Genomic DNA, 13,808 nt, shown 5'->3' on the forward strand with positions numbered 1-13,808 from the left:
CCTCAGGGTACCGGGTGGCAAAATCCACCACCGTGAGGATGTAGCACTTCCCTGACCTGCTAGGAATCATGAGGGGTCCTATCAGGTCCATCGCTACCTTCTGGAAGGGTTCCCCTATTATCGGTAGGGGTCTCAGGGGTGCCTTCACACGGTCGCCCGCCTTACCTACTCGCTTGCAGGCATCACAGGAGCGGCAGAAATCATCCGCATCCCTGGATGCCCCCGGCCAGAAATAACGCTGCAATAACCGGGCTCGCGTTCTGGTGACCCCCTGATGTCCCGCTAACGGAATAGAGTGAGCTACCCATAACAATTGCTGTCGGTACCCCTGGGGTACTACTAGCTGTCGCTTACCGGTCAATCCCTTCTCTATTCTCGGGTTCCCTTCTTCTCTGTATAGGAGTCCCTTATGCCATAGGCAGCGCTCAGTGCCCTCCCCTGCCTGAGATTCGGACGCCCGAAGTCTCACGCCGGCCAGGGTAGGGTCTGCCTTCACTGCCTCCCTAAACTGGGCTCCTAAATCTGCCCCCCCCAGTCATGTCATTGTCAGGGGAAGGGGACACGGTAAGGGGGAACAGTAAGTCAGCCTGTGGTTGCAACTGATCCTGGCTTACCTCCCTGGGCTCCTCTGTGCCCTCCGCTAACGTTGGTCCCAAAGGCTGGGGGACTGGGGTGGCCACCGCCGACATTGCCGCGGTCTGGCTCTGGGTAACCGCCGCCACTGCAGCGGGCTGGGGCACACGGTCGTAGGTGCAGGTCATCGGTCCCAGGTCATTGCCCAAAAGAATTTCAGCATCCAAACCTGGTAAAACCCCCACCTCCCGCACACCCTTGCCCACCCCCCAATCCAAAAAAATGCGGGCCACCTGCAGGAAACGTGGCTCTCCGTCAGCCACAGTGATCTGTATCCCAGGGCCTGGGATCAATTCCTCTGGCCGGACCATATCAGGTCGGACCAGGGTCACTGCAGCTCCTGAATCAAGTAAGCCAACTGCTTGCCGGTCACCGACTGTGACCGGGGTGAGATGCTTGCTCCTGCCGTCCGTCTGCTGCAGGTCTGCGCTGTGATGTCCTCCGCTCCTGGCTGTAGGCACTGAAGAAACCGGGGTAGGGGTGACATGGGACGTCTCGCTGGGAGTTGTTTCCATGACCGGTCCTGGTTCTTTGGTGGAAGCCACCCGCACGCGGGCTACCGGCTTTGCAGCTGGGGTGCGTTGCCCTCGATAGGGTCCGTTGGAACGCAGGGGTTCCGGGCAATCTGGTCTGATGTGACCAGTGCTGTTGCAATTGTAGCACCGGCGCTCATGCCGGAGCTCTCCCGCCTTCTGTGACCCGCTGCCCGCAGGCGGCTTTTGGGTCCACTGGGGGGTACTCACAGCTTTCTTGGCCGGCGCCGGTGGGGTTACCGCTTTGGCTGGTACCTTGGCGGTCATCTGGGACCGGCTGACCACATAGTCATCTGCCATCCTCGCCGCCTCGGTGTAGGTCTTGGGCTTTTTATCATACACAAAAGCCCTCACCGCCGGCGGGCACTGCTGCATGAGCTGCTCCTGAAAGATGAGGTCCAGCAGGCGTTGGTAAGTCTTGGCCTCAGAGCCCTCCACCCAGTGTAACCCATACAAAGCCATGCGGGTCACATAAGTGACATAGGTCTCCTGAGGGTGCCTCTCCTCCAGCCGGAACTTACCCCGGTAAGCTTCAGGGGTAAAACCATGCTGAAACAGCAAAAGTTCTTTCAGGTGGTCATAGTCATCAGCAAACTCCTCTGTAAGCGCCATCAAAGTCTGTTTAGCCAAGCTGGAGAGTAGCGGGTCCAGGCGTGCAACCCTATGCTGGGGAAGCACCCCGTACCGCCGGCACTGCGTTTCAAAGTTCCTTAGAAACATGTCAATCCGATCAGTGCCCTCCACATACTTGGTGAGACTGTGCTTGTCCAGTTGGAGTCCATCTCTGGGGGGTCGGACCGGGGGGCAATAAGCGGGTCTGTTCATTGCCATAGAGATAAACGTTAGGGTTAGGGTTAGGGTTATAGGGGAATACGAAAATTTAGGAATGTGACTCATTTGGGTACTAACCAATCAGAGAAGAGTTAGGGTTGAAAGTTAGGGTTGAAAGTTAGGGTTGAAAGTTAGGGTTGACACTTAGGATTATTTTTCTATTTTTGTTTGGCCCAGGGTTATAGGGGAATACGAAAATTTAGGTATGTGACTCATTTGGGTACTAACCAATCAGAGAAGAGTTAGGGTTGAAAGTTAGGGTTGAAAGTTAGGGTTGAAAGTTAGGGTTGACACTTAGGATTATTTTTCTATTTTTGTTTGGCCCAGGGTTATAGGGGAATACGAAAATTTAGGTATGTGACTCATTTGGGTACTAACCAATCAGAGAAGAGTTAGGGTTGAAAGTTAGGGTTGAAAGTTAGGGTTGAAAGTTAGGGTTGACACTTAGGATTATTTTTCTATTTTTGTTTGGCCCAGGGTTATAGGGGAATACGAAAATTTAGGTATGTGACTCATTTGGGTACTAACCAATCAGAGAAGAGTTAGGGTTGAAAGTTAGGGTTGAAAGTTAGGGTTGAAAGTTAGGGTTGAAAGTTAGGGTTGACACTTAGGATTATTTTTCTATTTTTGTTTGGCCCAGGGTTATAGGGGAATACGAAAATTTAGGTATGTGACTCATTTGGGTACTAACCAATCAGAGAAGAGTTAGGGTTGAAAGTTAGGGTTGAAAGTTAGGGTTGACACTTAGGATTATTTTTCTATTTTTGTTTGGCCCAAGGTTATAGGGGAATACGAAAATTTAGGTATGTGACTCATTTGGGTACTAACCAATCAGAGAAGAGTTAGGGTTGAAAGTTAGGGTTGAAAGTTAGGGTTGAAAGTTAGGGTTGAAAGTTAGGGTTGACACTTAGGATTATTTTTCTATTTTTGTTTGGCCCAGGGTTATAGGGGAATACGAAAATTTAGGTATGTGACTCATTTGGGTACTAACCAATCAGAGAAGAGTTAGGGTTGAAAGTTAGGGTTGAAAGTTAGGGTTGAAAGTTAGGGTTGACACTTAGGATTTTTTTTCTATTTTTGTTTGGCCCAGGGTTATAGGGGAATACGAAAATTTAGGTATGTGACTCATTTGGGTACTAACCAATCAGAGAAGAGTTAGGGTTGAAAGTTAGGGTTGAAAGTTAGGGTTGAAAGTTAGGGTTGACACTTTGGATTATTTTTCTATTTTTATTTGGCCCAGGGTTATAGGGGAATACGAAAACTTAGGTATGTGACTCATTTGGGTACTAACCAATCAGAGAAGAGTTAGGGTTGAAAGTTAGGGTTGAAAGTTAGGGTTGAAAGTTAGGGTTGAAAGTTAGGGTTGACACTTAGGATTATTTTTCTATTTTTGTTTGGCCCAGGGTTATAGGGGAATACGAAAATTTAGGTATGTGACTCATTTGGGTACTAACCAATCAGAGAAGAGTTAGGGTTGAAAGTTAGGGTTGAAAGTTAGGGTTGAAAGTTAGGGTTGACACTTAGGATTATTTTTCTATTTTTGTTTGGCCCAGGGTTATAGGGGAATACGAAAATTTAGGTATGTGACTCATTTGGGTACTAACCAATCAGAGAAGAGTTAGGGTTGAAAGTTAGGGTTGAAAGTTAGGGTTGAAAGTTAGGGTTGAAAGTTAGGGTTGACACTTAGGATTATTTTTCTATTTTTGTTTGGCCCAGGGTTATAGGGGAATACGAAAATTTAGGTATGTGACTCATTTGGGTACTAACCAATCAGAGAAGAGTTAGGGTTGAAAGTTAGGGTTGAAAGTTAGGGTTGAAAGTTAGGGTTGAAAGTTAGGGTTGACACTTAGGATTATTTTTCTATTTTTGTTTGGCCCAGGGTTATAGGGGAATACGAAAATTTAGGTATGTGACTCATTTGGGTACTAACCAATCAGAGAAGAGTTAGGGTTGAAAGTTAGGGTTGAAAGTTAGGGTTGAAAGTTAGGGTTGACACTTAGGATTATTTTTCTATTTTTGTTTGGCCCAGGGTTATAGGGGAATACGAAAATTTAGGTATGTGACTCATTTGGGTACTAACCAATCAGAGAAGAGTTAGGGTTGAAAGTTAGGGTTGAAAGTTAGGGTTGAAAGTTAGGGTTGAAAGTTAGGGTTGACACTTAGGATTATTTTTCTATTTTTGTTTGGCCCAGGGTTATAGGGGAATACGAAAATTTAGGTATGTGACTCATTTGGGTACTAACCAATCAGAGAAGAGTTAGGGTTGAAAGTTAGGGTTGAAAGTTAGGGTTGAAAGTTAGGGTTGACACTTAGGATTATTTTTCTATTTTTGTTTGGCCCAGGGTTATAGGGGAATACGAAAATTTAGGTATGTGACTCATTTGGGTACTAACCAATCAGAGAAGAGTTAGGGTTGAAAGTTAGGGTTGAAAGTTAGGGTTGAAAGTTAGGGTTGACACTTAGGATTATTTTTCTATTTTTGTTTGGCCCAGGGTTATAGGGGAATACGAAAATTTAGGTATGTGACTCATTTGGGTACTAACCAATCAGAGAAGAGTTAGGGTTGAAAGTTAGGGTTGAAAGTTAGGGTTGAAAGTTAGGGTTGAAAGTTAGGGTTGACACTTAGGATTATTTTTCTATTTTTGTTTGGCCCAGGGTTATAGGGGAATACGAAAATTTAGGTATGTGACTCATTTGGGTACTAACCAATCAGAGAAGAGTTAGGGTTGAAAGTTAGGGTTGAAAGTTAGGGTTGAAAGTTAGGGTTGACACTTAGGATTATTTTTCTATTTTTGTTTGGCCCAGGGTTAGGGTTAGGGTTAGGGTTAGGGTTAGGGTTAGGGTTATAGGGGAATACGAAAATTTAGGTATGTGACTCATTTGGGTACTAACCAATCAGAGAAGAGTTAGGGTTGAAAGTTAGGGTTGAAAGTTAGGGTTGAAAGTTAGGGTTGAAAGTTAGGGTTGACACTTAGGATTATTTTTCTATTTTTGTTTGGCCCAGGGTTATAGGGGAATACGAAAATTTAGGTATGTGACTCATTTGGGTACTAACCAATCAGAGAAGAGTTAGGGTTGAAAGTTAGGGTTGAAAGTTAGGGTTGAAAGTTAGGGTTGACACTTAGGATTATTTTTCTATTTTTGTTTGGCCCAGGGTTATAGGGGAATACGAAAATTTAGGTATGTGACTCATTTGGGTACTAACCAATCAGAGAAGAGTTAGGGTTGAAAGTTAGGGTTGAAAGTTAGGGTTAGGGTTAGGGTTAGGGTTATAGGGGAAAACGAAAATTTGGGTTAGGGTTAGGGTTAGGGTTAGGGTTAGGGTTATAGGGGAATACGAAAATTTAGGTATGTGACTCATTTGGGTACTAACCAATCAGAGAAGAGTTAGGGTTGAAAGTTAGGGTTGAAAGTTAGGGTTGAAAGTTAGGGTTGACACTTTGGATTATTTTTCTATTTTTATTTGGCCCAGGGTTATAGGGGAATACGAAAATTTAGGTATGTGACTCATTTGGGTACTAACCAATCAGAGAAGAGTTAGGGTTGAAAGTTAGGGTTGAAAGTTAGGGTTGAAAGTTAGGGTTGAAAGTTAGGGTTGACACTTAGGATTATTTTTCTATTTTTGTTTGGCCCAGGGTTATAGGGGAATACGAAAATTTAGGTATGTGACTCATTTGGGTACTAACCAATCAGAGAAGAGTTAGGGTTGAAAGTTAGGGTTGAAAGTTAGGGTTGAAAGTTAGGGTTGACACTTAGGATTATTTTTCTATTTTTGTTTGGCCCAGGGTTATAGGGGAATACGAAAATTTAGGTATGTGACTCATTTGGGTACTAACCAATCAGAGAAGAGTTAGGGTTGAAAGTTAGGGTTGAAAGTTAGGGTTGAAAGTTAGGGTTGAAAGTTAGGGTTGACACTTAGGATTATTTTTCTATTTTTGTTTGGCCCAGGGTTATAGGGGAATACGAAAATTTAGGTATGTGACTCATTTGGGTACTAACCAATCAGAGAAGAGTTAGGGTTGAAAGTTAGGGTTGAAAGTTAGGGTTGAAAGTTAGGGTTGAAAGTTAGGGTTGAAAGTTAGGGTTGACACTTAGGATTATTTTTCTATTTTTGTTTGGCCCAGGGTTATAGGGGAATACGAAAATTTAGGTATGTGACTCATTTGGGTACTAACCAATCAGAGAAGAGTTAGGGTTGAAAGTTAGGGTTGAAAGTTAGGGTTGAAAGTTAGGGTTGAAAGTTAGGGTTGAAAGTTAGGGTTGACACTTAGAATTATTAGGGTTAGGGTTAGGGTTAGGGTTAGGGTTAGGGTTAGGGGGGAATACGAAAATTTAGGTATGTGACTCATTTGGGTACTAACCAATCAGAGAAGAGTTAGGGTTGAAAGTTAGGGTTGAAAGTTAGGGTTGAAAGTTAGGGTTGAAAGTTAGGGTTTAAAGTTAGGGTTGAAAGTTAGGGTTGACACTTAGGATTATTTTTCTATTTTTGTTTGGCCCAGGGTTATAGGGGAATACGAAAATTTAGGTATGTGACTCATTTGGGTACTAACCAATCAGAGAAGAGTTAGGGTTGAAAGTTAGGGTTGAAAGTTAGGGTTGAAAGTTAGGGTTGAAAGTTAGGGTTGAAAGTTAGGGTTGACACTTAGAATTATTAGGGTTAGGGTTAGGGTTAGGGTTAGGGTTAGGGTTAGGGGGGAATACGAAAATTTAGGTATGTGACTCATTTGGGTACTAACCAATCAGAGAAGAGTTAGGGTTGAAAGTTAGGGTTGAAAGTTAGGGTTGAAAGTTAGGGTTGAAAGTTAGGGTTTAAAGTTAGGGTTGAAAGTTAGGGTTGACACTTAGGATTATTTTTCTATTTTTGTTTGGCCCAGGGTTATAGGGGAATACGAAAATTTAGGTATGTGACTCATTTGGGTACTAACCAATCAGAGAAGAGTTAGGGTTGAAAGTTAGGGTTGAAAGTTAGGGTTGAAAGTTAGGGTTGAAAGTTAGGATTATTTTTCTATTTTTGTTTGGCCCAGGGTTATAGGGGAATACGAAAATTTAGGTATGTGACTCATTTGGGTACTAACCAATCAGAGAAGAGTTAGGGTTGAAAGTTAGGGTTGAAAGTTAGGGTTGAAAGTTAGGGTTGAAAGTTAGGGTTGAAAGTTAGGGTTGACACTTAGGATTATTTTTCTATTTTTGTTTGGCCCAGGGTTATAGGGGAATACGAAAATTTAGGTATGTGACTCATTTGGGTACTAACCAATCAGAGAAGAGTTAGGGTTGAAAGTTAGGGTTGAAAGTTAGGGTTGAAAGTTAGGGTTGAAAGTTAGGGTTGACACTTAGGATTATTTTTCTATTTTTGTTTGGCCCAGGGTTATAGGGGAATACGAAAATTTAGGTATGTGACTCATTTGGGTACTAACCAATCAGAGAAGAGTTAGGGTTGAAAGTTAGGGTTGAAAGTTAGGGTTGAAAGTTAGGGTTGAAAGTTAGGGTTGACACTTAGGATTATTTTTCTATTTTTGTTTGGCCCAGGGTTATAGGGGAATACGAAAATTTAGGTATGTGACTCATTTGGGTACTAACCAATCAGAGAAGAGTTAGGGTTGAAAGTTAGGGTTAGGGTTAGGGTTAGGGTTAGGGTTATAGGGGAATACGAAAATTTAGGTATGTGACTCATTTGGGTACTAACCAATCAGAGAAGAGTTAGGGTTAGGGTTCAAAGTTAGGGTTAGGGTTCAAAGTTAGGGTTAGGGTTAGGGTTGACACTTAGGATTATTTTTCTACTTTTGTTTGGCCCAGGGTTATAGGGGAATACGAAAATTTAGGTATGTGACTCATTTGGGTACTAACCAATCAGAGAAGAGTTAGGGTTAGGGTTCAAAGTTAGGGTTAGGGTTCAAAGTTAGGGTTAGGGTTAGGGTTGACACTTAGGATTATTTTTCTACTTTTGTTTGGCCCAGGGTTAGGGTTAGGGTTAGGGTTATAGGGGAATACGAAAATTTAGGTATGTGACTCATTTGGGTACTAACCAATCAGAGAAGAGTTAGGGTTGAAAGTTAGGGTTGAAAGTTAGGGTTAGGGTTAGGGTTAGGGTTAGGGTTAGGGTTGAAAGTTAGGGTTGAAAGTTAGGGTTAGGGTTAGGGTTAGGGTTAGGGTTAGGGTTAGGGTTAGGGTTAGGGTTAGGGTTAGGGTTATAGGGGAATACGAAAATTTAGGTATGTGACTCATTTGGGTACTAACCAATCAGAGAAGAGTTAGGGTTGAAAGTTAGGGTTGAAAGTTAGGGTTGAAAGTTAGGGTTGACACTTAGGATTATTTTTCTATTTTTGTTTGGCCCAGGGTTATAGGGGAATACGAAAATTTAGGTATGTGACTCATTTGGGTACTAACCAATCAGAGAAGAGTTAGGGTTGAAAGTTAGGGTTGAAAGTTAGGGTTGAAAGTTAGAGTTGAAAGTTAGGGTTGACACTTAGGATTATTTTTCTATTTTTGTTTGGCCCAGGGTTATAGGGGAATACGAAAATTTAGGTATGTGACTCATTTGGGTACTAACCAATCAGAGAAGAGTTAGGGTTGAAAGTTAGGGTTGAAAGTTAGGGTTGAAAGTTAGGGTTGAAAGTTAGGGTTGAAAGTTAGGGTTGACACTTAGGATTATTTTTCTATTTTTGTTTGGCCCAGGGTTATAGGGGAATACGAAAATTTAGGTATGTGACTCATTTGGGTACTAACCAATCAGAGAAGAGTTTGGGTTGAAAGTTAGGGTTGAAAGTTAGGGTTGAAAGTTAGGGTTGAAAGTTAGGGTTGAAAGTTAAGATTATTTTTCTATTTTTGTTTGGCCCAGGGTTATAGGGGAATACGAAAATTTAGGTATGTGACTCATTTGGGTACTAACCAATCAGAGAAGAGTTAGGGTTGAAAGTTAGGGTTGAAAGTTAGGGTTGAAAGTTAGGGTTGACACTTAGGATTATTTTTCTATTTTTGTTTGGCCCAGGGTTATAGGGGAATACGAAAATTTAGGTATGTGACTCATTTGGGTACTAACCAATCAGAGAAGAGTTAGGGTTGAAAGTTAGGGTTGAAAGTTAGGGTTGAAAGTTAGGGTTGACACTTAGGATTATTTTTCTATTTTTGTTTGGCCCAGGGTTATAGGGGAATACGAAAATTTAGGTATGTGACTCATTTGGGTACTAACCAATCAGAGAAGAGTTAGGGTTGAAAGTTAGGGTTGAAAGTTAGGGTTGAAAGTTAGGGTTGAAAGTTAGGGTTGAAAGTTAGGGTTGACACTTAGGATTATTTTTCTATTTTTGTTTGGCCCAGGGTTATAGGGGAATACGAAAATTTAGGTATGTGACTCATTTGGGTACTAACCAATCAGAGAAGAGTTTGGGTTGAAAGTTAGGGTTGAAAGTTAGGGTTGAAAGTTAGGGTTGAAAGTTAGGGTTGAAAGTTAGGGTTGACACTTAGGATTATTTTTCTATTTTTGTTTGGCCCAGGGTTATAGGGGAATACGAAAATTTAGGTATGTGACTCATTTGGGTACTAACCAATCAGAGAAGAGTTAGGGTTGAAAGTTAGGGTTGAAAGTTAGGGTTGAAAGTTAGGGTTGACACTTAGGATTATTTTTCTATTTTTGTTTGGCCCAGGGTTATAGGGGAATACGAAAATTTAGGTATGTGACTCATTTGGGTACTAACCAATCAGAGAAGAGTTAGGGTTGAAAGTTAGGGTTGAAAGTTAGGGTTGAAAGTTAGGGTTGAAAGTTAGGGTTGACACTTAGGATTATTTTTCTATTTTTGTTTGGCCCAGGGTTATAGGGGGAATACGAAAATTTAGGTATGTGACTCATTTGGGTACTAACCAATCAGAGAAGAGTTAGGGTTGAAAGTTAGGGTTGAAAGTTAGGGTTGAAAGTTAGGGTTGACACTTAGGATTATTTTTCTATTTTTGTTTGGCCCAGGGTTATAGGGGAATACGAAAATTTAGGTATGTGACTCATTTGGGTACTAACCAATCAGAGAAGAGTTAGGGTTGAAAGTTAGGGTTGAAAGTTAGGGTTGAAAGTTAGGGTTGACACTTAGTATTATTTTTCTATTTTTGTTTGGCCCAGGGTTATAGGGGAATACGAAAATTTAGGTATGTGACTCATTTGGGTACTAACCAATCAGAGAAGAGTTAGGGTTGAAAGTTAGGGTTGAAAGTTAGGGTTGAAAGTTAGGGTTGACACTTAGGATTATTTTTCTATTTTTGTTTGGCCCAGGGTTATAGGGGAATACGAAAATTTAGGTATGTGACTCATTTGGGTACTAACCAATCAGAGAAGAGTTAGGGTTGAAAGTTAGGGTTGAAAGTTAGGGTTGAAAGTTAGGGTTGAAAGTTAGGGTTGACACTTAGGATTATTTTTCTATTTTTGTTTGGCCCAGGGTTATAGGGGAATACGAAAATTTAGGTATGTGACTCATTTGGGTACTAACCAATCAGAGAAGAGTTAGGGTTGAAAGTTAGGGTTGAAAGTTAGGGTTGAAAGTTAGGGTTGACACTTAGGATTATTTTTTCTATTTTTGTTTGGCCCAGGTTATAGGGGAATACGAAAATTTAGGGTATGTGACTCATTTGGGTACTAACCAATCAGAGAAGAGTTAGGGTTGAAAGTTAGGGTTGAAAGTTAGGGTTGAAAGTTAGGGTTGACACTTAGGATTATTTTTCTATTTTTGTTTGGCCCAGGGTTATAGGGGAATACGAAAATTTAGGTATGTGACTCATTTGGGTACTAACCAATCAGAGAAGAGGAGTTAGGGTTGAAAGTTAGGGTTGAAAGTTAGGGTTGAAAGTTAGGGTTGACACTTAGGATTATTTTTCTATTTTTGTTTGGCCCAGGGTTATAGGGGAATACGAAAATTTAGGTATGTGACTCATTTGGGTACTAACCAATCAGAGAAGAGTTAGGGTTGAAAGTTAGGGTTGAAAGTTAGGGTTGAAGAGTTAGGGTTGAAAGTTAGGGTTGACACTTAGGATTATTTTTCTATTTTTGTTTGGCCCAGGGTTATAGGGGAATACGAAAATTTAGGTATGTGACTCATTTGGGGTACTAACCAATCAGAGAAGAAGTTAGGGGTGAAAGTTAGGGTTGAAAGTTAGGGTTGAAAGTTAGGGTTGACACTTAGGGATTATTTTTCTATTTTTTGTTTGGCCCAGGGTTATAGGGGAATACGAAAATTTAGGTATGTGACTCATTTGGGTACTAACCAATCAGAGAAGAGTTAGGGTTGAAAGTTAGGGTTGAAAGTTAGGGGTTGAAAGTTAGGGTTGACACTTAGGATTATTTTTCTATTTTTGTTTGGCCCAGGGTTATAGGGGAATACGAAAATTTAGGTATGTGACTCATTTGGGTACTAACCAATCAGAGAAGAGTTAGGGTTGAAGTTAGGGTTGAAAGTTAGGGTTGAAAGTTAGGGTTGAAAGTTAGGGTTGACACTTAGGATTATTTTTCTATTTTTGTTTGGCCCAGGGTTATAGGGGAATAGCGAAAATTTAGGTATGTGACTCATTTGTGGTACTAACCAATCAGAGAAGAGTTAGGGTTGAAAGTTAGGGTTGAAAAGTTAGGGTTGAAAGTTAGGGTTGAAAGTTAGGGTTGACACTTAGGATTATTTTTCTATTTTTGTTTGGCCCAGGGTTATAGGGGAATACGAAAATTTAGGTATGTGACGTCATTTGGGTACTAACCAATCAGAGAAGAGTTAGGGTTGAAGTGGGTTGAAAGTAAGGGTTGAAAGTTAGGGTTGAAAGTTAGGGTTGACACTTAGGATTATTTTTCTATTTTTGTTTTGGCCCAGGGTTATAGGGGAATACGAAAATTTAGGTATGTGACTCATTTGGGTACTAACCAATCAGAGAAGAGTTAGGGTTGAAAGTAGGGTTGAAAGTTAGGGTGAAAGTTAGGGTTGAAAGTTAGGGTTGACACTTAGGATTATTTTTCTATTTTTGTTTGGCCCAGGGTTATAGGGGAATACGAAAATTTAGGTATGTGACTCATTTGGGTACTAACCAATCAGAGAAGAGTTAGGGTTGAAAGTTAGGGTTGAAAGTTAGGGTTGAAAGTTAGGGTTGACACTTAGGATTATTTTTCTATTTTTGTTTGGCCCAGGGTTATAGGGGAATACGAAAATTTAGGTATGTGACTCATTTGGGTACTAACCAATCAGAGAAGGAGTTAGGGTTGAAAGTTAGGGTTGAAAGTTAGGGTTGAAAGTTAGGGTTGACACTTAGGATTATTTTTCTATTTTTGTTTGGCCCAGGGTTATAGGGGAATACGAAAATTTAGGTATGTGACTCATTTGGGTACTAACCAATCAGAGAAGAGTTAGGGTTGAAAGTTAGGGTTGAAAGTTAGGGTTGAAAGTTAGGGTTGAAAGTTAGGGTTGACACTTAGGATTATTTTTCTATTTTTGTTTGGCCCAGGGTTATAGGGGAATACGAAAATTTAGGTATGTGACTCATTTGGGTACTAACCAATCAGAGAAGAGTTAGGGTTGAAAGTTAGGGTTGAAAGTTAGGGTTGAAAGTTAGGGTTGAAAGTTAGGGTTGACACTTAGGATTATTTTTCTATTTTATGTTTGGCCCAGGGTTATAGGGGAATACGAAAATTTAGGTATGTGACTCATTTGGGTACTAACCAATCAGAGAAGAGTTAGGGTTGAAAGTTAGGGTTGAAAGTTAGGGTTGAAAGTTAGGGTGTGACACTTAGGATTATTTTTCTATTTTTGTTTGGCCCAGGGTTATAGGGGAATAGCGAAAATTTAGGTATGTGACTCATTTGGGGTACTAACCAATCAGAGAAGAGTTAGGGTTGAAAGTTAGGTTGAAAGTTAGGGTTGAAAGTTAGGGTTGAAAGTTAGGGTTGAAGTTAGGTGAGTGGTTGACACTTAGGATTATTTTTCTATTTTTGTTTGGCCCAGGGTTATAGGGGAATACGAAAATTTAGGTATGTGACTCATTTGGGTACTAACCAATCAGAGAAGAGTTAGGGTTGAAAGTTAGGGTTGAAAGTTAGGGTTGAAAGTTAGGGTTGACACTTAGGATTATTTTCTATTTTTGTTTGGCCCAGGGTTATAGGGGAATACGAAAATTTAGGTATGTGACTCATTTGGGTACTAACCAATCAGAGAAGAGTTAGGGTTGAAAGTTAGGGTTGAAAGTTAGGGTTGAAAGTTAGGGTTGAAAGTTAGGGTTGACACTTAGGATTATTTTTCTATTTTTGTTTGGCCCAGGGTTATAGGGGAATACGAAAATTTAGGGTATGTGACTCATTTGGGTACTAACCAATCAGAGAAGAGTTTAGGGTTGAAAGTTAGGGTTGAAAGTTAGGGTTGAAAGTTAGGGTTGACACTTAGGATTATTTTTCTATTTTTGTTTGGCCCAGGGTTATAGGGGAATACGAAAATTTAGGTATGTGACTCATTTGGGTACTAACCAATCAGAGAAGAGTTAGGGTTGAAGGTAGGGTTGAAAGTTAGGGTTGAAAGTTAGGGTTGAAAGTTAGGGTTGAAAGTTAGGGTTGACACTTAGGATTATTTTTTCTATTTTGTTTGGCCCAGGTTATAGGGGAATACGAAAATTTAGGTTATGTGACTCATTTGGGTACTAACCAATCAGAGAAGAGTTAGGGTGAAAGTTAGGGGTTGAAAGTTAGGGTTGAAAGTTAGGTTGACACTTAGGATTATTTTTCTATTTTTGTTTGGCCCAGGGTTATAGGGGAATACGAAAATTTAGGTATGTGACTCATTTGGGTACTAACCAATCAGAGAAGAGTTAGGGTTG

The sequence above is a fragment of the Ascaphus truei genome, unplaced genomic scaffold (assembly GCF_040206685.1).
Source record: "Ascaphus truei isolate aAscTru1 unplaced genomic scaffold, aAscTru1.hap1 HAP1_SCAFFOLD_963, whole genome shotgun sequence".
Taxonomy (NCBI): Eukaryota; Metazoa; Chordata; class Amphibia; order Anura; family Ascaphidae; genus Ascaphus; species Ascaphus truei.